The sequence below is a fragment of the Castanea sativa genome, chromosome 5 (genome assembly GCF_040712315.1).
Source record: "Castanea sativa cultivar Marrone di Chiusa Pesio chromosome 5, ASM4071231v1".
NCBI lineage: Eukaryota > Viridiplantae > Streptophyta > Magnoliopsida > Fagales > Fagaceae > Castanea > Castanea sativa.
The window spans coordinates 51,845,915-51,873,794 of NC_134017.1; the positions used below are offsets into that span (position 1 = coordinate 51,845,915).

Genomic DNA, 27,880 nt, shown 5'->3' on the forward strand with positions numbered 1-27,880 from the left:
ACACCTAGTATAAGTTTAAAGCTCAGGGTTCTCTATTCAGGAGCTAAGACTTTAAGCTCTTTCTCTTTGGGTTTTGTTGGAGCTATGGAACGGGAAATAACAAGCCTAAGGAGCTCTACCCTAGTTCCTTGTGTCCAAGAGCTGGCAAAGGAAACATCAAGCACAGTCCCACCACATTATATGCATTTCCCTTATGAGCCTCCCATCAAATCCGACACTTCTTTACCCCAAGTCCCAGTCATCGACATGCAAAGGTTATTTTCCACAAAATTTAGGGACTCAGAGTTGGATGAGTTACACCATGCAAGCAAGGAATGGGGTTACTTCCAGGTCATCCTCTCTTTGATAAGAATATTTAGGAGTGAAAAAATTGTACCTGTTTACATTCTATGTGTAGTAGTTACTTATAGAATATGAAGAATCCCGATTAAAATAATTGGTGGTTAAGGGCATGTGAAAAAATTGTACTTGTTTACATTCTATGTGTAGTAGTTACTTATAGAATCTGAAGAATCCTGATCAAAATAATTGGTGGTTAAGGGAGAGAGAGAGAGAGAGATAATTTGGTGAAGAAACATGACAAAGTTTCCTTCAATCATTTCAATGGCGGAGCCATTAAGAGCACTAGCATTTGGGGATGCAAAAAAAAAAAAAAAAAAAAAAAACCTATCCTGCATCCTCAAACACCACTTTATCTATTTTACCAACTCATTTCACAAGTTACCCTACATCTCTGTTCTTATTTTTACATACAACCTAATAAAATAATATTAAAAAAATTCATTTTTCTCTCTCCTCTCCCATCTCTCTCTCTTTCCTCTCTTCCTCCGTCTCTATCTCTCTAGCAACCACCACATGAGAAAGATGAGCTTAGCCACCTACCACCCCACCATCACACCCCAGCAACCACCAACAAAAAAACAAAAACAAAAACAAAACCGAGCAACCCTACAAACCCACCACCGTTGCACCATTCATGTTGGAAAAAATCTGATTTTGTATCTCATACAAAATACATAGCGGAAGCAACAAATAAGGATCTATTTCATTCATGATTGATAACGTGCACTATGTAAATTTCAGAATTTAAGAACAAGATAACGTATCTTGGTGTGGAGAAATTCAAAACAAAGATTAGAAACACTTGGGAACACTTTTAATCTTCACTCCAATTCCATTTTACGCCCAAGATGTGTGGTCTCTTAATCAGTTTTCAAGGGAGAATGAAAGTGTGTCTCCCTCTCACATACACACTATTTCACAATGATATCTCTCTCTAATTCTTTTTCTTAATCAAAAAATTCTGCATGTTTCTCCTTTTATAACTAACTAATTATCTAATTGGGCTAGCCTATTGGGTCTTTCCAATTGGGCTTTAGTGTGTGGCTTGGAGTGGGACCAAAAGGGACCAATAAGACACTAGCTCCAATGGGCCTTGAGTTTTTCCGTCAACTCTTGACAAGTCCAAAATTACCATTAATTATATTTAATACCACTATATAAATATAATTGCACTCTAGGCCTTATTAATAAATTATATCTCAAGACTTTATTATACACGCAACCCCTTCATAAAATATTCGTAGTAATACAAAGTCATAAATGTAGACTGCCACTTTGTAAATTACTACATCTTATCCTTGAGTACCCAGTTTAATCCTTTAAAGTTATTCATTATATATTTATGAAATCCAATTTCATAAATATATACTTTAGTAATTTCTTACAAAAGTGGTTAAACCTAACACTCTGAATAACCAAACCAATTAAACTTATCTCAATGGAATATTTTATATCTCCGTTAAGAGATTATGAATTCCATATTGAGAATATATGTTCCATCAACACTAAATGTGACTGCTCAACATACTGAGGTTTTGACCATTATTTTAGATCTCACTCCTGATATATCAAAGCAACCTACACGTCATGATCAAGTCCATTATTCTCTCAAGATTAAAAGTTCATGCAAATAGAAATCGTGAGATTTATTATTCATTTGACAGTCATTAGGAGAATAATAAATCTCACAGCGGTTCAATTCAATATGTCTTAACTCTTAAAACATATCAACATATCAACTAGAAGTCTCCACTTCCATGATCAAGACAAATAATCTTAGTTGATACGTTATAGTCTTCGTAGATGAAATGCCCAATTTTATTACCGACTACGAACTATAAATTCTGAGTTTACAAAGAACTTGTGACTTATATCTTCTATGACTAAATCACATAAATCACATACTATGCATCTCATGGACTATATGATAATGTCTCAATATTCATGTTACCATTATTTTAGATAATAATAAAACAACTTTATTAATCACAATATTAAGTCATACACAATGTTATACATAATATCATACATAGCATCATACAATAGGATTTAAAGGCACAAATCCTAACAATTCAGCCATCCACCACCACCTCTAACACACAAAAACCCACAAATTTACCACCACTAAACCCATAAATCCACCATAAACCACCACCAACAACAACCAAAGCAACCCCAAAATCCATTAAACCCACACCATCATCAACACAAGCAAAACCACAAAAATCAACCTACTACCACCAATCACCAAACCAATCTAAAAAAAACCCAACTAGTAACCCCACGAACCCACCACCGTTGCACCATTCAACCACCCACCGCCACCTCCAACACACAAAAACCCACAAATCCACCGCTATTAAACCCATAAATCCACCATAAACCACCACCAACAAGCAAAACAGCCCCAAAACCCATTAATCCCACACCACCATCAACACAGCCAAAACCACCAACATCAACCCACTACCATCAATCACCAAACTCATTTCAAAAATAGAAAAAAAAAAAAAAAAACAAACCCATCAATGAGCAAACCCACCACCACCACTGATCTACACAAACCCGAACTCAATCCATAGACCCAAACCTTGCAACCTAACCATGGACCCAAACCATGCTTAGCACCACTGATCTACACCTGTATGAGTGATAGAGCAAGTTCTGGTCTAAGAGAGGGAGAAAGGGAGAGAATAATGGCTGAAGAGAGAGAGAGAGAGACTGAGGAAAGAGAAATTATTTTTTATTTATTTGGAGAGAGTGTGTGAGAATAAAATATCATTTTTTGTTTTACATCCAAAGCTACAGTAGGTTTTATATTTAAGAACCCATTGTTCACAGTTTGTAAATTTTTTTAGAAATACATACCCAGATGAAGTGGGTGTTTTGGCATGTTTATGGGCAAAATAGCAACTAGGAGGTTTTTACACCTCCCCCCCCCCCCCCCTCCCCCAATGCTAATGCTCTAAGGGGCCAGCTCCCTAAAGCCCATGACTTTTTAAGTATGTATATTAGGTAGCTCTTTCAAAAATAGAATTACACACACACACACACACACACACACACACAAATTGTATCATTAAAATTTCTTTAATAATGGTTTATTACTCATAATCTTATTCCAACTTGTTGAGGGTCTTGTGGTTGAATTAGTACATTCAAATGCACATGTTTGGGAGTTGAAGGGAAAAAGGACTTGAGCTGCAGGGTTATCTTAACTTTCCAACTAGTTAAAATATTAAAAATTGGTCAGTTTTATTTTACACTTCGCTTTTGATCAAAGATAAGTAACAAGTGTAATATTTTTCTAAATGTTTACACATAATTGTTGACACTTTTTGTTATATGTCTATTTGCTTATAAAATACTTCATTTGCATGCTAAAAATGTTTATAATTTTTTTACATTGGTATCTTTATATTATTTTTTTCGAACACGTACAGGTGTCCAAAGATATTTGAGAATCTAACTAATCCCCAAGTATGTGTAGTCCTCCGTCTCATACACATCAGGTAATTACAAATAAGAATCCTTCGAAGTTGAACATGTTGGCTAGGAGTTTTGGACTTAGAACCTCATGGATATTATAAGGTCTTAAGAACCACTTGACCAACCTTATGTGATCATTTACACTACTATATACATTTGGTTCACTCAAAGATAAATTTTTGGCTGTGTCACTGAATCCTTTATACAATTTATAAGATCACACACATGTATTATCATATGATTAAATCATTTAAACAAGTCACATGAGTATAATTAGACCATGTAACTAAAAATACACTAGGATGATTTTTCAAAATTTCCACCTAATAAATTGGAGGAACTTTTGTCAAAACCAATTTGTATGAAAATTCCGCCAGACAAAAGAGTGGTCTATATCGGTCAAGATTAGAAAATAATTTTCTTATAAAGATAAGTTGGCATTCTATAATGTTTTTTCTATCATATAGAAAACTATTTTAAATATACATTATGTTTTTTAAGTTTTTAAAAAAAGGGAAATATGTTGCGTAGTTAATAAATCATGGGGTGGACACTTCATTGATGGAGAAGGTGAAAGTAGGTATGAAAGAATTCTTTAATCTGCCGATGGAAGAGAAGAAGAAATTATGGCAACTACCAGGAAATTTAGAGGGGTTTGGGCAAGCCTTTGTCGTGTCCGATGAGCAGAAACTTGGTTGGGGAGACATGTTCTACATAAGCATGCTTCCAATCCATTTGAGAAACTTGCTCCTCAAGATCCCTCTCCCATTCAGGTCTCTCTCTCTCTCTCTCCCTCTCAATAATTGGTATTTCTTTTTTTTTTTTTTTATTTAATTTTGTTTGGCTAAATAGTATGCACAATATAATGAAATGAAAAGATAAATAAAAAATAAAAAATAAAGGAAATATATGGTGAATTGGTGATGTTTTAAGCTTTTTTCCGTTTTCAAGAATTTATTTTTAAGAAAGAAAAAAAAAACAGTTTTCCTCAGTCAAAACAAAATTTTGGATGGATTGTAACCTAAACCTTCCAAATCTATATGCTATTTAAGATTAGAGATCAGTCCTATCCTGATCCGGTAAGGTTGAGAACTAATCTGAATCATGTACTTATAATTTGGTCACTGAGCGAATAAAAACAAAAGGCCACCAATAAAAGAATATGCTGCCTAGTGGCTAACAAAGAGAAGAAAAAATAATTTAGTTAGACAATGGGGGAATATGATAGTCTTTCAGTTGAAAAATAAACATTCACACTCATGACAAGTAGGCATTTAGTGTTGTCCTCTCAGAAGAACGCAATAGTAAGTAAGAACTCTAAGAATCTTTTTTTTAGGTAACACTAACTCCTATTCTAGATTTGTTTACTCAAAGCTTGTTAAGAGTTTAGACCCCGGTTGATAGAATTAACAAATTTTAAACCCCAGTTATTAATTAGATCTATTATGAATAATCCTTGTTCATACAAACAAGTATTAATATCATCTCAATATCATGCACAACGGAATAGTAAATAAGACAAGATATGATGATCTAAGAAAACCAATTAAACAAACTAGTTTCACAACAAAAAACTTGGGGGAAACATTTATAATATAGAGAAATTTCAGATCTAGTACAAAACTTTTGTCCCTATACTCTACAATCTCAGTAAATAAACTTACAGTAGAAACCTTCTATCACTTTAGAACATCTGCACTCTCCAATATATGAACGCTCCATCCACAATCACAATTGGAACCTCCAACTGACTTCAAGAACATCTTGAAGGTTTTCCTCACAGTAGCACGTCTATAGTGGTTACTATGACTTCAGGTACTTCACCAATAGAATCTTCAAATATACTTTAAAACTTTTTAGTTTGGTGAAATAGAGAAAAGTTAGTTACAAAACCCTAGCTGCATAAACAGAGTATTTCTCTCTCAAAAAAAAAAATTCTAATAGATGGCTTATGATATCCTTTAAATACCAGTTCAAACAGATCTCAATTCGAGCTTCAAACGAATAAGTTATGGGCTTTTTTGCATTGCTGATTTTTGCTGATTTGTGAAGCTTGATAAATCAAGCTGCTATCGAGCTTCTATCGAGAACAAAATCTCAATAAATTGAGCTACTATCAAGTTTCTATCAAGGAGATAGTAAGTTTCTAGCTTCTATCTAGCTGCGATCTGAAATTGTGTTTTTATTGAGCTTTTCTTGAGCAAACTTTGTGTCTTCAACTTGGTCTTCAATTACAACTTTAAGATACATTAAAACTTAATAAAAGACACATAATTTGGCATGGTTGACAATACCAAAACACAAGACCCTAAAAATCTCCCCCTTTGTCAATCTATGACAAAACCTTAAGTACAAAAGTAAGCTCAATACAATAATAACCTAAATATAAAGAATAAGCCCATATTCAAATACACTAGCCTATCTAAAAATAATGAGAAACCATAGCACAAACTAGGATTGACTGTTTTGATTGGCTTCATACCTGTCTTTCCTGACAGCATTTAACAAACATGTTATGCGAACCATGTGGAAAACAATGAGATAATAAATAAGTAAATTGTGTTTTGTCACAAGATATGCCAATTACATAAAAATATGTAGCTAACAATCTCCTCCTTTGGCAATCTGTGACAAAACCACAAAAGTACATTGAATGTCCTAGAATACATTCTACTCAAGATTACAAAATAAGCCTAGTCTAAAATATCTGAACCTTGGAAGTTGCTACAAGAAGACAACTTAGAATCTTGACTTGGCTTTATGTTGTCTTTCCTGAAAAGCACTAAACAAGACTCATCAAGGTACCATGTGAAAAACAATGACAAGTTAAATAAACAAGAAACATGTGTATAAAGTGAGAAAAGAAACAACACATGTGAGATAAAGAGTGAAACACATACATCATCATCATATATAGAAACAACACATGATACATGTAAATGGTTACAAAACCAAAAGATACACAACACAAAATATATCAATATCAAAGTGTATCAAACTAACTCTCCCCCTAAGTTAGTTACATCAAAAAACTTTTTTTCCCTTTAACATGAAGTTCTCCCCCTAAACCTATTACTCGCCCTGAGGAATGACATTCAAGAATCAAATTTCTCCCCCTTTTTGACACAATTGTCAAAGGGTATAGAAAGAGCAAAATAATAATAATAATAATAATAATAATAATAATAAAAAACCTTGATTGACATAGAGGGTACAAGGAAAATAAAGAACCATAGCCCTATAAGAAGAACACAACAACAAGATGCTATGGGCACAGAGGGAATAAAAAAAAAGCAAAACTCAAAACTTCAAGTCTTTTTAAAGCAAAAACTCAAATTTTTGTTTAAAAAAAAAAAAAAAATACTCACACTAGTAAAAGGGTAACTTTAAACGGCCAAATCTCATTGTACCTATACATTGTATCAAGAGTAATAAAGAATTGCGTGTTGTGTATGAAACCTTTGCAAGGAAGCATAAGTTTCTCATCATATGAAAATAATGATATAAGAGAATCAAGAACATTCACACACAATCAAAACCGTTTGATGGGAACCATCACCTTTGAGGTACATCATATAACTCTCACATCTCCTAAAAACACGCTTGCAACCATATGTAAAAGCATTTTGATTCTTTTGTTTTTCATGTTCTTTGCATATTTTTCTTTTAAGTAAAAAATGATATAACATGCATGGGTATATAAGAGAAAAAAGAATTACTCAATTATGTAAGCAAAACATCTTGTTTTTGTCGTGTAAGTACTACACCTTACCAAACACGGTTTTTATAAATTGCACATAGATGCTTTCTGTTAAGATTTTTTAGTCCTTCCCATCAAAAAAAGTGATAAAAATATGAATGATGAAAGATTAACCAAATCATACAAATCACATAAACCAGCCACAAAGCTCACATTGCTTAGTTGTGCATGAAGATGCTCATCTAAGTTACAAGAGATACAAAGTAATGAAACCTTGATTCTTGGCCATCCAAAAGTACCAGTATACTCAAACACATACTGTTTTTATATTTGTTAGGTTCTAAGTACTTAGGAACTAATGTATTAGAACTCTAATGTGTATTGTTGACAAACCATGATCAAAATAGGTGTTTAGTCTTGTTTTAGACTTGCTCAAAGTATGTCATTCATGTAAAGTTGGAATCGAGTTAATTGCAGAAGTTACTGTGCATTTATGCCTGACTCGATCGATCGAGAATTAGACTCGACTGATCGAAAGTCGTGCAGATTATTTTTTCTGTAGAATTTTCAACTCAGCCCTAAGCTCATATGACGTGCAGGGTTTTATGTTTTGCCCTAGGTATAAAAGGCAAACCCTAGCCACGTTTAAGGTTGCTCATTTTGCTATTTGTGTGAATCTCTTGTGAGATCTGAGAGATGCTTGTCTTCACACAAGTTTAGGATTATCAAAAAGGAGATTTCTTCAAGAACTTGATGATCATTCAATTGCTGCCATAAGAGCTTAACGATACACAAGCGGGAGTACTTGTACTTGCTGGAGAATCCAAGAAAGAAGGAGTCCGTGGTCTCGGAGCTTGAATGTGGTTGTGTTAGTAAGTTTCTACTGATGGGTAGCAATAGGATGTTAGTGGTTTAAGTCACTATTGTACAACTTCGATTATTTCATAGTGGATTCAGGTTTACCTTGAGGATAGCTAGGTTATCCTCTGCAGGTTTTTTACCGGTTTGGTTTTCTTGGGTCATCATATCTTTGTGTTTTTATATTCCGCACTTTACATTAATATGATTATATGATTGTGTTAACCTAAATCTGGAATTTGGACTAAGTAATAACTTGGCTTGTTAACTAGGTTAATCCAATTGTGTTTTAAGAGGTCTAAATAACTCTACAAATGGTATCAGAGTGGGTAGCTCTTGTGTGTAGATCCTTTGATCTCTGAGCTGATCTTTGACCCCTGTTGTCATCGAACACGGACACTCTCTTGTTATTCCTCCTCACTTTGATAGAAATAATTATGCTTATTGGAAAGTTAGGATGAAAGCTTTCCTGAAATCCATTGATGAGAGAGTCTGGAACTCCGTTGAATACAGATGGGAGAAGCCCACTACTCTTGTGAGTAAGTGGCAAACTTCTCGGAAAGAAGTAGCAGCCTTCAATAGCAAAGCTATGAATGCTATCTTTAATGTTGTTTCTATGTAGGAATTTAAGAGAATCTCTAATGTTTAGGTTGCTCACACTGCTTGGAATATCCTCCAAGCTGTGCATGAAGGCACAAAGGCAGTTAAGATCAATAAATTGTAACAAGTAACAACTAGATTTGAAAGCATTAGGATGTCTGATGATGAATCTTTTGATGATTTCTATACTAAACTAAATGACATTGTTAATTCTACATACAACTTGGGTAAAATATATGATCAACCTAAAATTTTTAGAAAGATTCTTAGATCTTTAACTGAAGATTTTAGACCCAAAGTGACTGCCATCACTAAGAGCAAGGATGTGGACTCCATCCCTGTTGATGAACTTATAGGATCTCTTCAGTCCTATAAGTTGAACCTACTCAAAACTAGCAAATCCAAATCAATGGCTCTTAAGTCTGTTGATGATGTTGATGCTAGTGGATTTGATGATGAAGTCTCTACTACAAAGATTGCTTACCTTGCCAAGAACTTTAGAAATTTCCTTAGAAATAGCAACAGAAGGGCAAGAGGTAAAAACACTGATGAACTTAGAAATTTTAGGAAGAATGATCCCACTAAGGTTAACAACATTGAAAAACCTAGAGAAAAAGTAGGTCAATCTTCTAATAATTCTATGGGTTCTCAATGTTTTGGATGTCAAGGGTATGGTCACATGAAATCTGAATGTCCAACATTCTTGAGGTCTAAGGGTAAGGCTATGACTGTAACCCTTAGTGATGATGAAGTTTCTGATGATGAGTCTAGTTGTGACGAGGATGGAAACTTCATTGCTTCCACTGCTATTACTGTAGTCAATGAAAGCATGACTGTTGAAGAGAACCCGTCTGATGGGGAACTCTCTGAGGATGTAGATCTTCAAGAAGCCTACAATAAATTTTGCAAAGTTGCTGCAAAGGATGCCATGAGTGTCGAATTAGGCTTAAAGAAAATTGCATCTCTTGAGCTTGATAAGAAGAATTTGCTTGTGAATTTGTTTGATGCTACTGAACTTTTGAATAATGTGAAGAATGAGAATATGCTTTTACTTGATAAAGTTAAATTTTTGGAACATGAACTATTGGTTGCTAGAGAACAAACTAATAGGTCTGCTAGTTCCAAACTTGATCAGATGTTAAGTGTTCAAAAATTTCCTTTCGACAAAACTAGTTTAGGTTTTGTAGAAAGCATCAATGTGTCTACACCTAATTCCACAATCTTTGTTCCTTCATCTTCTTCTGAACTCCCTATGAGTGAGGTTGTGAGTGAGATTGTCAAACCCATAGAAGTTTCACCTCTCAAGAAGATTAGGGTTGATCTAAAAGAATCTAAACCTAAGAAGTCTACCCTTTCTAAGAACAAGTCACATGATAAGCCTGCATGGGTTTGTCATTTTTGTGGAAAGTCTGGGCACATTCCTCTAAACTGTTAAAGCAGCTAAGAGAGCAAACAAACCGAAAGTACCTGTGCCTCAAGCACAAGATCCTATGGTACTTATTGGTGAGTTGGTAAAGGCTCTAAACCTTTATTCCAATTCTAGAGTTGGAAATCATTCTAATATGAAAAAGAACTCTAATGCTCAAGGTGCATCTAAAAGACTTTGGATGCAAAAGGCTCAATCTAAGTGAGTTTTTCTGATATGGTCCTTGTACTTCATTGCTCTACTCTTTGTGACCATTTTTTTTATGTTCTTTTTTTTTTCTAGGATTTGCATTGCATAACATTCATGCATTTCATTCTAGGATTTTAGTTTGTTATTTTTATAAAAAAAATAAAAATAAAAAAAGGAAGCAAAATGTGTTTTGCATTTATTTACTTGGTTTTGAAAACAAGGTTGGTAAATGTATTTTCACATAACATGTTTATGTACCTTGTTTAGCTTGGATGAGCTTATTCTATTGCACTTTACTAGTTTGAGCTTTGTAGTGCATGTTGTGTGGGAAGATGTTTGTAGTTTTTGACTACTTAGTCATGATCTTGAAGTCACATTTCTTTGACTGTCAAACTTAAACCCTTTGAGAAAGGCATAAATAACTATCTCACCACTGTTCATTAGCCAATCATAAACACCTTAGTGCATATCGTAAGATTTTGTGCTCGAGAAAGTGTAGCACATGCACAAAAAAAAACATAAGGTGTAGCCTCGGTTAAATGCTTAATATTGGTGTGTACATTATTGGACTTAATGCTAACTCAAATAAATAAAATTGGTGTGTACATTATCTCGACTTTTTTTTTTAATAAGTTTCTGAAAAGTTTAAAATTTGTGTGTACATTATGAGGCAAAATCAAGAAACTTACATGATTGCAAGCTTATGATCTAAGAGATGTGAGAGTTATATGATGTAACTCTTTAGGTGATAGTCTCTTTCAAATTCTTTCTAATGAATTTTGTAGACTATGTGATGATTTCCACTTACATATCACCTCACATGTATCTCAAGTTTTTGCTAGTTGCACACACTACACAAGTTACTCTTTGCTAAACTTTGTACATGTTATTGTGCGTGTTTTTTGTCTGACCAACCAAGTTTGAAAATGCCTTGAGTTTTATGCAAAATAGATTTGATGCTTGAGAATTCAAAGAAAATTTTTGAAAATCTTAATTTTGGGAAAACAGAGTTCAAACATGTGTTTTTGAAAAGTATTTCATCTCATACTCATGCATTTTATTCATAATATTCAATGCATTGAGGAGTTTTTGCACCAAATTGCTCTATTTTTTCAAAAACTGTGTTTTCTAGAATTTCGACCAATCAAACATATTTTTTGATCGATCGAAATTGCAATTAAATTTTTGGTCAGCCTCTGTCTGTTTCAATCAGTGCTCGATTGGTTTTCGATTAATCAAAGCATTTTTGACCAATCGAATCTGTTTTTTGATCGATCGAAAATCGTGTAGGGACTTTTTTAAAAGGATTTTTTTTTCACGTGTTCTTTTAACTTTTCAAAAGTTTTTCAACTTTTTCTCTCTCTAAACGATCCGATCAAGGCTCCAATCCAAATTTTTGTCATTTTCCTCTGTTCTTTTTACAAGGTTTTTCTCTCCCAAGGCCGGTAAGACCTTTATACCCTTTCTTTTGCATTTTATTTCATGTTTCATGCATATATTCATGCATTTAAGGGAGATTTTCGGACCTAAGCATATTTTGGGGTTTTTGATGATTCAGGCCATATTTTCTAAAATTGATCAATGGGTTTTTCTGCTACAATGTTAGCATCATGATCTATGGTGTTTAATTTGACCAAATTGGTGTTTTGAGAAAAATTGAAAATTCTAGGGCTTGTATTTTATCCGAATTGGGGATTTTGTTCAAATTGAGTTTGATTGATGAAATTGGCTTGTTGGTTTGATGCATTTGATCATTATAAACTATTATCTAACTTGTGTGATGATCAATTGGTCAATTGAGTAAAATTTCTACAAGTGATTTTTCAAAATTTTGGAGTTTATGTTTTAAACTCTATGCTCAAGCCAATTTTGTGATTCTAAACTTAAAAACTGAACTTATTGTCACTGCATTAGAGCATGCATCATGAAATTTATCTGTTCATGCAACAAATAGATTTTTATTTTTATTTTTGTTGTGCTAAGTTACAATCTGCCCTTGTGTTTTGTGTTGTTCTTTCTCTTGTGTCTCTGTCTCTACTCTAGCACCATGCCTAGGAAGACTAGAGCTAATAGGTCATCCACCTCTACTTCTGACCCTTCCTTTGAGAGTGATAGATTCTTGAGTGTGAAGCACCAAGAGACCTTTGAGACCCTTAACCTTAAAAGAAAGATTTGGGCTGAGCGTAGGTTTCTGTTAGATGAGCTTGATCCTGCCATTAGGGCTAACTTTGAGCGTCGAGGCTGGTTGTCTCTTTTGGATTTTGATTCCCCGTCTCCAGCCATCTTGATTAGAGAGTTCTATTCGAACCTCTCTATTCACCCCTATGATTTCGGCACTCTTGTGAGGAGTTGGATTCATGGTGATGAGTACACCATTACCCCTTCTGTAGTGGTTGATGCTCTTGGGGTACCTCTTGTTCAGCATCTTGTTTACCCCTATGATGTGTCTCCTCCCCTAGATGACATCATATCATACATCACTGGTACTTCTATCCGGTGGGGTTCTGATCCTCGAATCACTTCTGTTGAGCTCACTGAGTCTGTCTATCTTATCTTTAGGATAGCGTGTCATTCCTTGTTGCCTATTTCGCATCTGCACACCATTCCTTTAGAGCGATGTGCATTTTTGCAAGCTCTAGTTACGGATGCTCCTATTAGTTTTCCTCATCTGTTTCTTCATTCCTTAAACAAAGTTTATAGGAGTTCCTCTACGGCTCATGCTCTTTTTCATCCTATTTTCATTCATAGGATTTTGTTGTTTTTAGGTTTGTTTGACTTCCCCGCTTCTGAGCCTGTACATGTTATTGCTCCCATAGGTGCAACCTTTCTTAGGCAGAGAGCTGCTCAGATGAGAGAGCGCTCTAAACGTCCTAAAATTGAGCCTTCTGGTACCGCACCTCCTTCTTCTTCTACAGGTATTCCTTCTGGTGAGGAGTCTACTGATCCTATAGGTGATGTTGCTACCACTGTCCCTCCACCATCGACTTTGGATGACTTTGGCATTTGTCGTACTTTAGAGTCTATCATGACCGTTCAGGTGGCTCATGGTCAGATTTTGGTGAACATCCTTAATGAGATTCGTGCTATGCGAGCAAATTTGGTGCTTCTTAGACGTTCGTCTTTGCCACCTCCTTTTGATGATGGTTTCTAATTTGCCTTTTGGCATTCCATCACGAAAGGGGGAGTAGATTAGATTGTCTCTAGTAAGGGGGAGTTTTGGATGATAGTTTTTTTTGTGAGCCTGTGGAGATTAGATTGTATCTAGGTGCTTCACTTTGTATTTTTTTTTTCACTTTGTATTTACTTTTTTGGCTCTTGATGTATTCTTGTTAGGGAGAGATACATTCATTTTTTATATATGTTTCTTGTTTCACTGCTTATTGACTTATGTCTATGAGTTTTTCATTGATATATGTCTTTATTTTGTGTTTTGTGAATTCAAGATTTTATTTTATTTACTTGTATTTTCCACACATACGTTTATGTGTTTTGTTTAATGTTTCAAGAAATATACAGATTGATTCAATTAAGCTACTGTCTACACTTGCAACTGATGGATAGTAGTTAGGATTGGTTTAGTTATAATGGGCATTTTTTTGTAAAGGGCTTTTCTTTGTAAACTTTGAGCTGATAGTTGTGTTTTGTCACAAATTGCCAAAGGGGGAGTTTGTTAGGTTCTAAGTACTTAGGAACTAATGTATTAGAACTCTAATGTGTACTGTTGGCAAACTCTAAAAATAGGTGTTTAGTCTTGTTTTAGACTTGCTCAAAGTATGTCATTCATGTAAAGTTGGAATTGAGTTAACTGCAAAAGTTACTGTGCATTTCTGCCTGACTCAATCGATCAAGAATTAGACTCAACCGATCGAAAGTCGTGCATATTGTTATATTTTTGCAGAATTTCCAACTCAGCCTTAAGCCCATATGACGTGTAGAGTTTTATGCTTTGCCCTAGGTGTAAAAGGCAAACCCTAGCCACATTTTTAAGGTTGCTCATATTGCTATTTGTGTGAATCTCTTGTGAGATCTGAGAGATGCTTGCCTTCAGAAAAGTTTAGGATTATCAAGAATAAGATTTCTTCAAGAACTTAATAATCATTTAGTTGCTGCCATAAGAGCTTAACGATACACAAGCGGGAGTGCTAGTACTTGCTGGAGAATCCAAGAAAGAAGAAGTTCGTGGCCTCGGAGCTTGCATGTGGTTGTGTCAGTAAGTTTCTACTGGTGGGTAGCAATAGGATATTAGTGGTCTAAGTTGTTATTGTACAACTTCGATTCTTTCATAGTGGATTCAGGTTTACCTTGAGGATACCTAGGTTAAATCCTCCGCAGGTTTTTTTACCGGTTTGGTTTTCCTGGTTCATCATATCTTTGTGTTTTTATATTCTGCATTTTACATTAATATGATTATATGATTGTCTTAACCTAGATCTGAAATTTGGACTAAGTAATAACTTGGCTTGTTAACTAGGTTAATCCAATTGTGTTTTAAGGAGTCTAAATAACTCTACAATATTTTTCAAAGATATTCATTTTTTTTATTTTTCTTTTCTTGAAAGAAATAAAATAAATAAATGACATGCATAAAAGCATGATTCCAAAAACAAATAAGAAATCAAGCATAAAAGTCCTACTTTAGATAGAAAGAATTAAAGAGAGGACCAAATTAAGACAATTAAGTCTAAGGATCCCTAAGCCGTGAAGATGAAAAGGCACGCGTCCTAGTATGACTACTGAAGGACATAAAGGAAATAAAATTCTCTTTCAAATGAGTTAAAAAGCTCAAAGCTTTTAATAACTCACTAAGAATAGGTACAGAGCCTTTAGACAAACGATGAGACCTATTAGACACTCCCTTATCAGGGAACAACTTGAAACAATTAGGGTGAGTGTGACTGGAAGCACCACAATGGTTACAAACATGAGTAGTTTTAAAACTACTAGGCTTCCTAGAAGGAGGTCTAACCTTGGAGGTTGACAGAGACTTTAATTTAGGACAACTTGGCCTAATATAACCAATAATATGACAATGATGACAAGTGGAGACAAATTCAAATCTTTTGTTCAACCTTGGAGGAGTTTTTGTCATTGGTTTGAAAACATCAACGTTAACATCAGATTTTTTACCTATCCTAGCAATATTAGCCTTCAACTCTTCATTATTCCTTTTAGTTGGAGGAATATAAAAATCTTTTTCTTTTAAGCTAGGCTCAACAAGTTCAGCACTAATTAATTTTTCAACTTCAGTTTTAGATTCAACTAGTTGCTCTTCCAAACTCTTAATTTTGTCCACCTGAGATGAAAATTGATTTTTTTAATTTCTCATTCCAATTATTCGCTTCATCCAATTTTGTAATCAATTCATCTTTTTCAAGTTTGACCTTTTTAACTTTTGCTTTTAATTTTGTAGAACTTTTAAGAGATTTCAAACAAAATTTATAAAGCTTACAATAGGCATCTTGAATATCATCATCATCATCATTCAACACAAGATCATGCAAATCAAAAAAATCAAGAGTTTCCATGACAACGGGGTCAATGGATCACACAACAGAGATTAAAACCTAATCAAAGTGTGCTCGTTGTGATACCACTTGTTAGGAAATTTAGACCCCGGTTGATAGAATTAACAAATTTTAAATCCAATTTGTTAATTAGATCTATTATGAATAATCCTTGTTCAAACAAAAAAAATCAATATCATGCTCAATGGAATAGTAAATAAGACAAAATATGATGACTTCGGAAAACCAATAAAACAAACTAGTTTCACAGTAAAAAAAACTTGGGAGGAGACCTTCCCAAAAAACAATCAACTATAATAAAGAAAAGTTTCAGATCTAGTACAAAACATTTGTCCCTAGACTCTACAATCCCAGTAGATGAACTTACAGCAAAAATCTTCTACTGCTTCAGAACATCTGAACTCTCCAATATGTAAACGCTCCACCCACAATCACAATTGGAACCTCCAACTGAATTCAAGAACCTCTTGAAGGTTTTCCTCATAGTAGCATGTCTGTGGTGGTTTCTATGACTTCCACTTCTTCACCAATGGAATTTTCAGATCTACTTTGAAACTCTTTGGTTTGGTAAAATAGAGAAAACTTGGTTACAAAATCGTAGCTGCATAAACGAAATATTTCTCTCTCTAAAAAAAAAAAACTTCTAATAGATGGCTTATGATGTCTTTTAAATACTAGTTCAAACAGATCTCAATTCGGGCTTCAAACGAATAAGTTATGAAATTTTTCACGTTGTTGATTTTTGCTGATTCGCGAAGCTCAGTAGATTGAGTTACTATCGAGCTTCTATCAAGGAGACAATAAGTTTCTAGCTTCTATCAAGCTGCTATCGAGGTACATGTTGAAAGTGGGTTTTTCTTGAGCAAACTTTGTGTCTTCAACTTGATCTTCAATTACAACTTTAAGACACCTCAAAACTCAATAAAAGACACATAATTTAACATGGTTGACAATAGCAAAACACATGACCCTAACAAAGCTGATTAATGCTCTAGTGATTAAACCATCTTCCATCACATGCATGCAGAGATAACTTAGATGCTTACTCAATAGAGGTTAGAGACATTGCCAAGAAGATACTTGAACTGATGGCAAAAGCTCTAAGAATGGAACATAATGACATGAGAAACCTGTTCAAAGAAGGATATCAAGGAATGAGGATAAACTACTATCCTCCATGGCCTTAACCTGAGCTTATGATGGGCCTCAATGCTCACTCAAATAGTGTGGCCTTAACAATACTCCTCCAAATTAATGAAATGGAAGGTTTCCAGATAAGGAAAGATGGAAGGTGGATTCCAGTAAAGCCTCTCCCTAATGCTTTTATTGTCAACATTGGTGACATTTTGGAGGTAAATCCCAAATTTTCAAGTAATTAGTCAATACTCTTAGAATAATGCTTTCTCCTTTCATGTAATAATAAGTCCCACTAATTACATATATAGTGGGAGTAGGGGCATTGGTACTTGTTGTCAAGGGGTTCAAATGAACCCCTTGACTTCAAAAGAAATATATATATATATTATTAGTTTAGTTTACCCTTAAATATTTTTGCACACCCTGATCACAAATCAGTTCAGCCCAAAACAAAGCAATAATTAGGCACTTAATGTATTATTTATATTAGTGATTCAAGAAAAAAATAGTTAAGTTAGTAATTGTTTAAACATTGGATTGGTTAAGTAGACACTTAGTGTTATATTTTTGTATGGTATGGATGAGTGTAGGTCAATAAATACTATAGTGTTAGTGGGTTGCATTTTTTTATTTAATTTAGTTTAATATATTTTTATAAAAATAAAGACAACTACATAAAACTAAAAAAATTTATACAAACTTAACAAAATAAAATTGTCACACCTAGTCACTTTTTTTTTTTTTTTTAGGGGAACACACCTAGTCACTTTGACAATAAATAATGACAACTAATAATGAACTATCATTTAACAATTTCAAAATAGAGTACATAACAAATTACAGCCCTAAAGTTTGAGGTTGTTTGGATTTTATACACCAAAGTTTCAAAACTTTGATTTTACACCCTGATGTTTAGTTCTACTAGCAATTCAACCCCTATAGTTAATTTATATTGTTAAGTGACACATGTACATGTTGACATGTTTTATTTTTACCAAATCAACCCCGACCAAGAGTAGACCTGCATTTTAACAAGTTGCCGTTTCATCCAAAATTTAAAACACAAACCCCCTGGCTTTAACATGACTCAAATGCTCTGGTCTTGTCCAGTTGTAGTAGAGGCATGGAGAATGACTAATTAATTTTCATAATTCTCAATCCATGATTTATATTTTTGCCAATTCATCTCTTTTTATGAATAAATGGAATCGAGTAGATAATTTGAGAAACTAATGGAAAAAAAACAAAACAAAACCTTTGGCTATAAATTCCATACTGCTTTCGTGTCAACAAAATTAAAATTCCACCGCAATAAAATCAAGTGGTTGCACTTTTAAAACTAACTTACAATTGCTTAGCTTTTAAAAAAAATTAAAAATTAAAAACCCTTTAGCTCCTAGGAACCAAGATGGCTAGACTCAAGTATCAAAGACACAACGCACGAACCCAGCCCTTTAACTCTTGTGAACCTAGATGGCTAGACATCCCGAACCCAACTCCTTGGCTAGTGTGAACCCTGTCAATGCCTTGCGGTAGTCAACCACCCATTGCGGCGACACTCGCGCATGCTAAAGTGCATACACAGGGAGTGTATGCAGGCTCGAAGCTCAAGTGTTGTAAAAAGAATGCAAATCCTTTGTACCACATTTTGTGTACCACTCTATCTTCCACCAACCACTACTTACCATGTGTATGATTGCTTTCCATTTTAAATTTCAATTATTCTATAAGAAAAGTAAAATGTAAACATAGCAAGTAGTGATTGGGGGAACATAGAGTGGTACACAAAAATTGATACAGAAGATTTGGACTCGTGTGAAAAAGGGTAGAGGGTACCTCTAGTGTGTGTGACGGAATTGAGTCAATTTTAATCGAATTACCAAAGGTAAGTGAAGTCACAACCAATCAGTGGGTTTTTTTCTAAAGTGTGATTGGTCACTTGACTCTATTTGATTTTATTACCAATCCTAGGTTAAGAAAAATGTTTTTTTCCTAATCTAATATGGACGAATAAAAAATCTTGATTCTTGAGTTCGGAAGACTGGTTATATGTGGGGAAGGTTTTAGGCACCCTCATAACGCATGTCTGTAGATAGTCCTTTGTTTTGGTAAAATTTTAATTTTCGGACATTAACAATTTAAAATGAGCTATTGGCACTAGCTTTCAGGGCTTTAGCGAAACTGGGCTTTGAGGTTTAGTGGAAAGGGTATGATCTTGATTGATGCTTCCCTAGTATGTTTGGAATCGTTGCCAAATTTCCACAATGAAAATTCAATAGCATTTAGCCTTATTTTCGTAGCGGAAATCCGGTAGTGCTTCGCCTTAGGTGAATCATAGCACACAATACACTATTCTCACCAAGCGTTCTCTATGAGAATACGACAAAGGAGGTGCCCCATTTTCACAGCGAAAATCTGGTAGAGTTTCGCATTTGATGTGCTATGGCACATAGGCAAGGTTTCGTGCTTGTGTATACGGCGTGTGCCAACATACTCATACTAAGACGAGCCGAAGCCCCTCAAATCACCAAGCATATTGATACGTGTCGCATACACCAATGTCACTCAAGTGACATGATCGAGGCAATCACACCGTGATGATCACGCACACAATAGTGTGAATATGCACCTACAACAAGTGCCTTGAGTGCATACTCACACTACAAGATCAAGAGCACTCATGATTAGAGAGGGTCACTCTTTTAGCCGCAAGAGTCCATCGTACAAAGTGCACGATCACCCACAAGTAAGAATATATAGATATACATAAATCATACACAATGCTATCACATAAAGTAGGAAAGTATAGCAGACATCACCAACGTTTTAAGGGTATGGCCCAACAAGGTACAAGAAATATAAATCAAACATTGCCATACCCAATGAATGTGGCCCAAGCAAAGCGCAGGAAAAATAAAGGTTACAAGGAAAGGAAATCCTAATACATGATTCTAGAGAAAAGGCTAAAAGAAAAAGAGAAAACCACTTAGGGAGGGTAGGCCTCCTAATCTATTGAACATTGCCCTTTCTGGGCTTGCGTCTTCTTGCTTGCATCCTTGTCCTTTTAGCTTGCATTGTGGAAGTTGCGCCCTCGCTCCAAGCATCCTTGCTCTAAGCATGTACATGCAATGACAAAGGGTAAAAGCTAGTAGACAAGCAAAGAAACAACTAGAAAGAAAGCATGCAAAGGAAAAAACTATCAAAGAGAGCCAAATGGGGGCAAACAAGTATGTTATCAAACAAAAGGAGGAGAAGGACAAATGTAGGTTTGGATCAGGTGTCCATGGCTCTATTAAATTGGAGTACAGATGACACATGTGCCATTAAGCAAAGTTCCTAAAAGGGACTCGAGATCTCTTGTATTAAGGATGGGTGTGAACCTACATAAGGTCGTAGGAACTAGGCTTGATGACACAAACACACACAAGGACTCATGCATGAACATGTAGGCAAGCATGTGAAGATGCAAAGAAACAAAGAGAGCCAAAAGGGTGGCATAAAGCAAGCAAGTCTCCACCATCGGGAAGCATGCTAACGTGTTCCGTCCAATTTTTGAGATATCTTAACCGTTTTAACTCTAATTTTTTCCCATTATAATTCATTGGAAAGGGAATTCAATAATCTTTGCAATGACGCTGACCCCAACCCGTTCTGACAGATGGATCAAAATTAGGGTTTTTGGTGTCTTGGGGAGTCAACCTCAGGTCAAACTTGGTCAAAATTGACAAAAATATCCAAATAGCTCGGGTTTGATGTAGAAACATGAAAAATATTATTTTGGGATGATTTTGATCAATTTTGACTTTTGGTCAACTTAGGGTTGACCGGGGCATTTTGGTCAATTTAACCTAAAATGGCACTTCAAGTGCCTCAATGCCCAAACGGGTTGCACCACGCCAATCTAGTTGTTTCCACTGTCCCCTGGTGAAAAGTTAATATTTTTAAATTTTAGGGGTCTGGCACACAAATCTACAAACCTAAATCCTCAACTCACATCATGAACTTAAACCACCAACTTCATCATCAAAGGCAGTAGGCGATGCTGACGGTGAGTTATCTTTCTTTTATCTCCAACTCTCTTTCTCTTTTGCGGCTAAAGAAATTGTGAGGAACAAGATGAAGAATACAACCCTCTGAGGCTTTCAAACATGGGGTTTTGTCTAGGTGAGAGAGATAGACAACAAATTCAAGATGATTTTTAAGTTTTGGATTTTTCTTTCAGCCATGGGTTTTCGCATAAACTCTTTTTTTTTTTTTAATAAGCTTAGACTCTTTGTTGGCGACATAGACTTTCTTTTAAAAACATTTATTTGATATTGGTATACCCAACAACATCAACCATAAGGTCACACTGCACGATGAGGTCCTGCTCTGCAGTTTGGGAGTAGCCAATACAAGTGATTTTTTTTTTTTTTTGAGCAAAAGCTGATACAAGTGATTTGGGATTTTAAAATTTGGCTGAAATATTGTAGTTTATGATTAGAGTTTTGTGATTTAGCTTTGGGCAAAGCAATACTGCTTGGATAGTTGTCTGCGCTTCGTCTTTACTGAAATGAAACTGTTTGGAGCTGATGTGATAAAAATAAAACATGTCAGCATGCACATGTGTCACTTAACAGCATAAATTAACTGTGGGGGTGAATTTCTAATGAAACCAAACTTCAAGGTGTAAAATCAAAGTTCTAAAACTTTGAGCTGTAAAATCTAAACGACCCTAACTTCAAGGGTGTAATTTGCAATTTACCCTTTAAAATAATAAAATTCATAAAAGGAAATTGTAAAATTTCATGTATTTGAGTTTTTTTTTTTGGTATCGATAACTAATATATTCAAGTTAACTTTTTTATTAAATTTTGTTTAATTTAAATTTTTTAGTAAGTAATAATCCCTAAAAACAATTTCTAGAGCCGCCACTAGCTGGGACCTATATTTCATGTGAGAGTAGCATTGATTTCAACTACAAGCTCTCAATGTATGTTTCCTAATGGAAACAAGGCTGGATAAAGAGGGTTTTGAGAAGCTTTATGAGAATTTACCTTATCCCAATTGGATCATAGCAAAAAATCCAGATTCAGGAGGAGGTATTGCATTACTTTGGAAGTGGGAGGTATCATTGGAGGTTATTAATTTTGTAGCAAATCATGTGCTAGCTAAGGTGGTAGAGGATGATGGCTTTGAATGATTTTTAACAGGTTTTTATGGTTGGCCTGAAATAGCTCGACGAGTGAAGTCATGGCAGCTGCTTGCACATTTCAAAACGTATGTGGAGGGACCTTGGCTTTGTATTGGTGACTTTAATGCTTTTCTCCATGCCTCGGAAAAACAAAGCAAGAGACTGGCAAGTTCAGCACAATTGGATGCATTTAGAGAAGCCTTGGAATTATGTCAGCTTGAAGATTTAGGTTATAAAGGCTATCCATTTACTTGGAGTAATAAGAGGCCGAGTGATGCAAATACAAAAATTCGTCTTGATCGAGATGTAGCAACAAAAGAGTGGAGGGAAAAATTTCCGTTGAGCACAGTTACCCATCTTTCTTCCCATGCTTTAGACCATTTACCTATTGTTCTTCAGACTCAGAGTTTTAATAAGCAGAGACAAAGAAGGGATAGAGGATTCAAATTTGAGGAATCATGGCTTTTGTGGGAAGATTGTGAGGAGGTGGTAAGTGAAGCATGGCAGGTGAATGGGAATGGGGAAGTGGGGTTGGCTTCAATTCAAGAGAGAATCTAGTCATGTGGAGCAGATTTGATGGCTTGGGGGACAACAAAAACAGATCCGAATGAGGAAGAAATTAAAATTTTTCAAAAATAGCTTGATGTTCTTAATGAGGCTGAAGCTACTGAGAGGACTAAACCTGAATTTTTGGAGGTAAGTAAACGGTTGGATGATTTGTTGTTGAAACAAGTGGTTTATTGGGCTCAACGGTCTAGAATTCCCTGGTTGAAACATGATGATAAAGATACAAAAAATTTCACTCCAAAGCAAGCCAAAGGACAAGGAGAAACCATATACAGGGGATTCAAAATGGAGAGGGTCAATGGGTGGAGGATATGGAGGATACAGTCAATGTGGCTACTGGATACTTTGATAATTTATTTTGTGCAGGACTAGGTGATCGGATGGAAGAATGTCTAAACGCAGTTGATAGTAAGGTGACCCCTGAAATGCAGCAAATGTTGTCTAGTGATTTTAGTGCTAAGGAAGTAGAAGTGGCGTTGTTCCAAATGGGACCAACAAAAGCTTCTGGACCTGATGGTATTGATGCTCTGTTCTACCAAAAATTTTGGCATGTAGTGGGTGAAACGGTACCTACGGCTGTGTTAGATTTTTAAAATTCTGGAAATATGGTGCTTGACATTAATCATACCAGTATTGTTCTTATTCCTAAAGTTAAGAACCCTGAGAAGAAGTCTGATTTTAGACCTATTAGCTTGTGTAATGTTATATATAAATTATATCTAAGGTTTTGGCTAATAGACTGAAACAAGTTCTTCCCCGGATCATCTCTCTTACTCAGAGTGCCTTTGTGCCTGGCTGCCTCATCACAGATAATGTGTTAGTGGCTTATGAAACTCTTCATACAATGCATTGCAGGAAGAATGGTAAAAAAGGATCTCTAGCATTGAAGCTTGATATTAGTAAGGCCTATGGTCATGTGGAGTGGCCTTTTTTGAAGAATATAATGCATAAGCTAGGGTTCCCTGAGAGGTGGATTGATAGGGTGATGAGTTGTGTCACAACACCCTCTTTTTCAGTTCTCATTAATGGCAAACCACATGACAATATACACCCATCTAGAGGTATCCGTCAAGGAGATCCTCTTTCACCTTATTTATTTTTGTTGTGTGTAGAAGGATTCACTTTTTTATTGGCTAAGGCAGATTTGGAAGGGAGAATTCATAGAGTCTCTATTTGCAAAAGAGCACCTAAACTCACCAACCTTTTGTTTGCTGATGACTCATTGCTATTTTGCCGAGCTACTAGAACTGAAGTGGAGGTGGTTGTTGAGATTCTTAAAATCTATGCTTGAGCTTCGGGTCAATGTATCAACCTAGAGAAGTCGTCAGTATATTTTAGCAGTAATACTCTTAATGGCCAGAAAGAAGAGATTATGCAAATTTGGGTATTAAGGAGGTGGAGCGGTTTGAATCTTATTTGGGGCTACCAACATTGGTTGGACACTCAAAATATAATTCATTTTCTTATTTGAAGGATAGGGTATGGAAGAAATTGCAAGGTTGGAAGGGTATGCTGTTATCAAGGGCGGAGAAAGAGGTACTTATCAAGGCTGTGGCACAATCCATTCCTACTTATACGATGAGTGTTTTCCAACTTCCGATGAAATTGTGTGATAAGTTAGAAGCTTTGTGTGCAAAGTTTTGGTGGGGACAAGTAGGGAATGAACGAAAAATTCACTGGAAAAGGTGGGACAAATTAGCCACTCCAAAAAAATGTGGTATGGGATTCCGTGATTTGAGAGCATTTAACCTTGCTATGCTTGTTAAGCAAGGATGGAGGTTGCTTTCGGATGATGACTCTTTGTTATATAAGTGTTTTAAGGCTAGATATTTCCGAAGGTCTAACTTTCTTGAAGCTGTTGAATCACCTAATTGTTCTTTTGTTTGGAGAAGCATAATGGCGGCACTCCCTATTCTTAAAAATGGATGTTGTTGGAGAGTTGAGAATGGTACTTCTATTAGAGTTCATGAGGATAGGTGGATTCCAAATTATCCAACTAATAAAGTGCTACTCCCGACCAATGAAGAGACTGCAGGATTGTTGGTGGCTGACCTCATTGACCTGGACCTACATTCGTGGAGAAGAGAGTTGCTCATGTCAAATTTCCACTCTAAAGATGATGCAGCAATTTGTAGAATCTCTTTGAGTCGTCAGCATGTACTTGATGTCCTAGTTTGGATGTACAATAAGGATGGTAGATTTTCAGTAAAATCGGCATATAAGGTGGCTGTGCAACTTCAGAGGGGTGATGAATGGAGTGAGAATTCAGGTGGTAGTGTAGGGAAAAATGTATGGGATGCATTGTGGAAATTACATATTCCTAATAAGGTTAAGGTGTTTGGGTGGGGGGCATGTAATGAGATATTGCCAACTCAGTTGAACCTTGCTAAAAGAAGAATTATCACTGATAGTATGTGTTTAAATTGCACCAGGTTCCCTAAATCCACGATACATGCACTATGGGACTGTGAGGTTGCAACGGATGTGTGGGCTGGGAGTTTGATAAAATTGCAGAAATGCTCACATGGCCAAGATGATATGATTGAGCTGATGGAATATTTGCTAAATCGGCTTATTGTGCAAGAGATGGAGCTACTTCTTATTCAGGCATGGATTATCTGGACTCAGAGAAATAGATTGTTGTATGGGGGGAAGATTCAAGATCCAAATTGGTTGTGCAAAAGGGCAGTGGAATATTTGGAACACTACCGAGCTGCTCAGAATTATTTACGAGTTAATGAAGTGGTGCCATCTGTTGGTGACGTGTGGAAACCACCCCCAACTTCAGTCTACAAATTAAACTTTGATGTAGTGATATTTGAAGACAATCAGAGGACTAGATTTGGGGCTGTTATACGAAATGATAAGGGGGAGGTAATGGCAGCAATAACAGCAACCAGGCCAACTGTAAGCAGTAGTGAAAAGGCAGAGTTGTTGGCTTACAGAAAGGCAGTGGAATTCGCCATTGATGCAGGATTTCCAGAGCTTGTAATTGAAGGGGACAACAGCAATGTAATGCGAGCAATATCTTTGTCCATGGCTGACCTTTCTTTGTTTGGCAATGTAGTTGATGATGTTCATCATGTGGCTTTTGGGTTAAACTGGATTAATTTTAGCTGTACAAAGAGAAGGGGGAACAAGGTAGCTCATGCTCTTGCGCAGCATGCTAGGAATATTTCTAAGGATGTGTTTTGGATGGGGGATTCACCTCCACTAGCTATGAATGCCTTGTATCATGATTCTCTTTTAATATAAATGGATGAATGCTTCAATTTCAAAAAAAAAAAAAAAAAAAAAAAACCACTGAATGTTTTTATAAATTTTGCATCTTTCAATTGGATAAAGTTTAGTTACAAAATTTGCTACAACCTTGCTCAATAAAATAAAAATTACTACATATTTTGAAAATCTAACCGTTAAATTGCATGATCTTTACTTTCTTAATACACATGTCAAATTTTGTGTTAATCGGATATTATTTACTATATGATCTATAAGTTGATATTTTATGCATACTTTTAAATTAAAAACTTGCAATTTAAACATAGTTATTGATCGATCTTTAATTTTCTCAAAATTTTGCAAGCATTGAGGATAAAAAAAATAAAAAAATAAAAAAGAAAAAAAAGAAAAAGGAATAATCTAATAGTGGATTTGTCAAAATTCACCTCCAATAAAAAAATATTGAGTAGATTGTAATCTAAGGCTACAACCAATTTTGTAGCTAAATTTTGTCCCTTTCAATCCATTAAACTAAAGAACTGAGGTCCTAATACTAGTAGATAGCTCTAAAACATATTCAAAAACCAAATTACCAACTTTGACTCACCAAAATGTCAATCTTTTAAGAGCTCAAAACTCAAAGCAAGCTAGAAAGAAAAAAAAAATGCAAAAAAAAGTTCTTTCTTTTCGTTTGGATACTCTTATCTAGAAGCAAACATAAGCATGATCTACCAAAGTCCAAAGACTACCATAATTGGTTTTCCACGCATGGTTTTCCAGATTGTGACGAATGCAATTTACCATAGCATCGAGCATAGGGCAACTGTTAACTCAGCAAAGGAGAGGCTGTCCATGGCCACATTTTATAGCCCAAGATGAGAAGCAAATATTGGTCCAGCACCAAGCCTTATTACTCCAGAATCACCAGCATTGTTCAAGACAATCAGCGTGGCAGATTTTTTAAGGGGAAAGCTCTCACATATACTTGAGGGGAAGGCATTCATTGATGGCATGATGAGGATTCAAAAAGAGGAACAAAAAGGAACTTGAGAGTTTAGACATACCTTTGAGTTTAAGGGTCCGTTCAGTTGGAGGAGTGGAAAAGTAGGAGGATGGAAAATATTTAGTTTTCCCTCTTATGTGTTTGGTTGGAGGGGTAGAAAAGTAAGAGAGTGGAAAACTCTTTTGTTCAATTGGAGAGAAAAATGAAAGGATGGAAAATGTAATTTATATCAATTGACTATTATACCCTTGTTACATAATATGTAGAAAATAGATTTATTTATACTTATTACATAATATAAAATTTATCACATCATATATATAAATTTTTATTATTTTTTATTATTATTATAATGTAAAAATTAGATTAGGTCACGTTAAAAAAAAATGTTCAGGTCACGTGAAAAAAAAAAAAAAAAGAAAGAGAGAGATAACAGAACGTTCAGGTAACGTTGAAAAAAAAAAGAGAGAAGAGAACGTTGTTTCAAGTCACAATGAAAAAAAAAAAAAAAACGTTGAAAAAAAATTGGTGGGAAATGGGTATTTTTGTAAAAGTGGGTCCGGAGAGAAAACTTTCTCTCCAATTTTCTCTCGTTCCTATTTTCCTTCCCCAAACGAACAGTAAAAAACAGTATTTCCATCATATTTTC

At 35.3% G+C, this 27,880-nt stretch overlaps 1 pseudogene; it reads left to right on the forward strand.

The window, feature by feature from the left end:
* LOC142633487 (oxoglutarate-dependent flavonoid 7-O-demethylase 1-like) lies at positions 1-27,278 on the forward strand (annotated as a pseudogene).
* Positions 27,279-27,880: the final 602 nt, after the last annotated feature.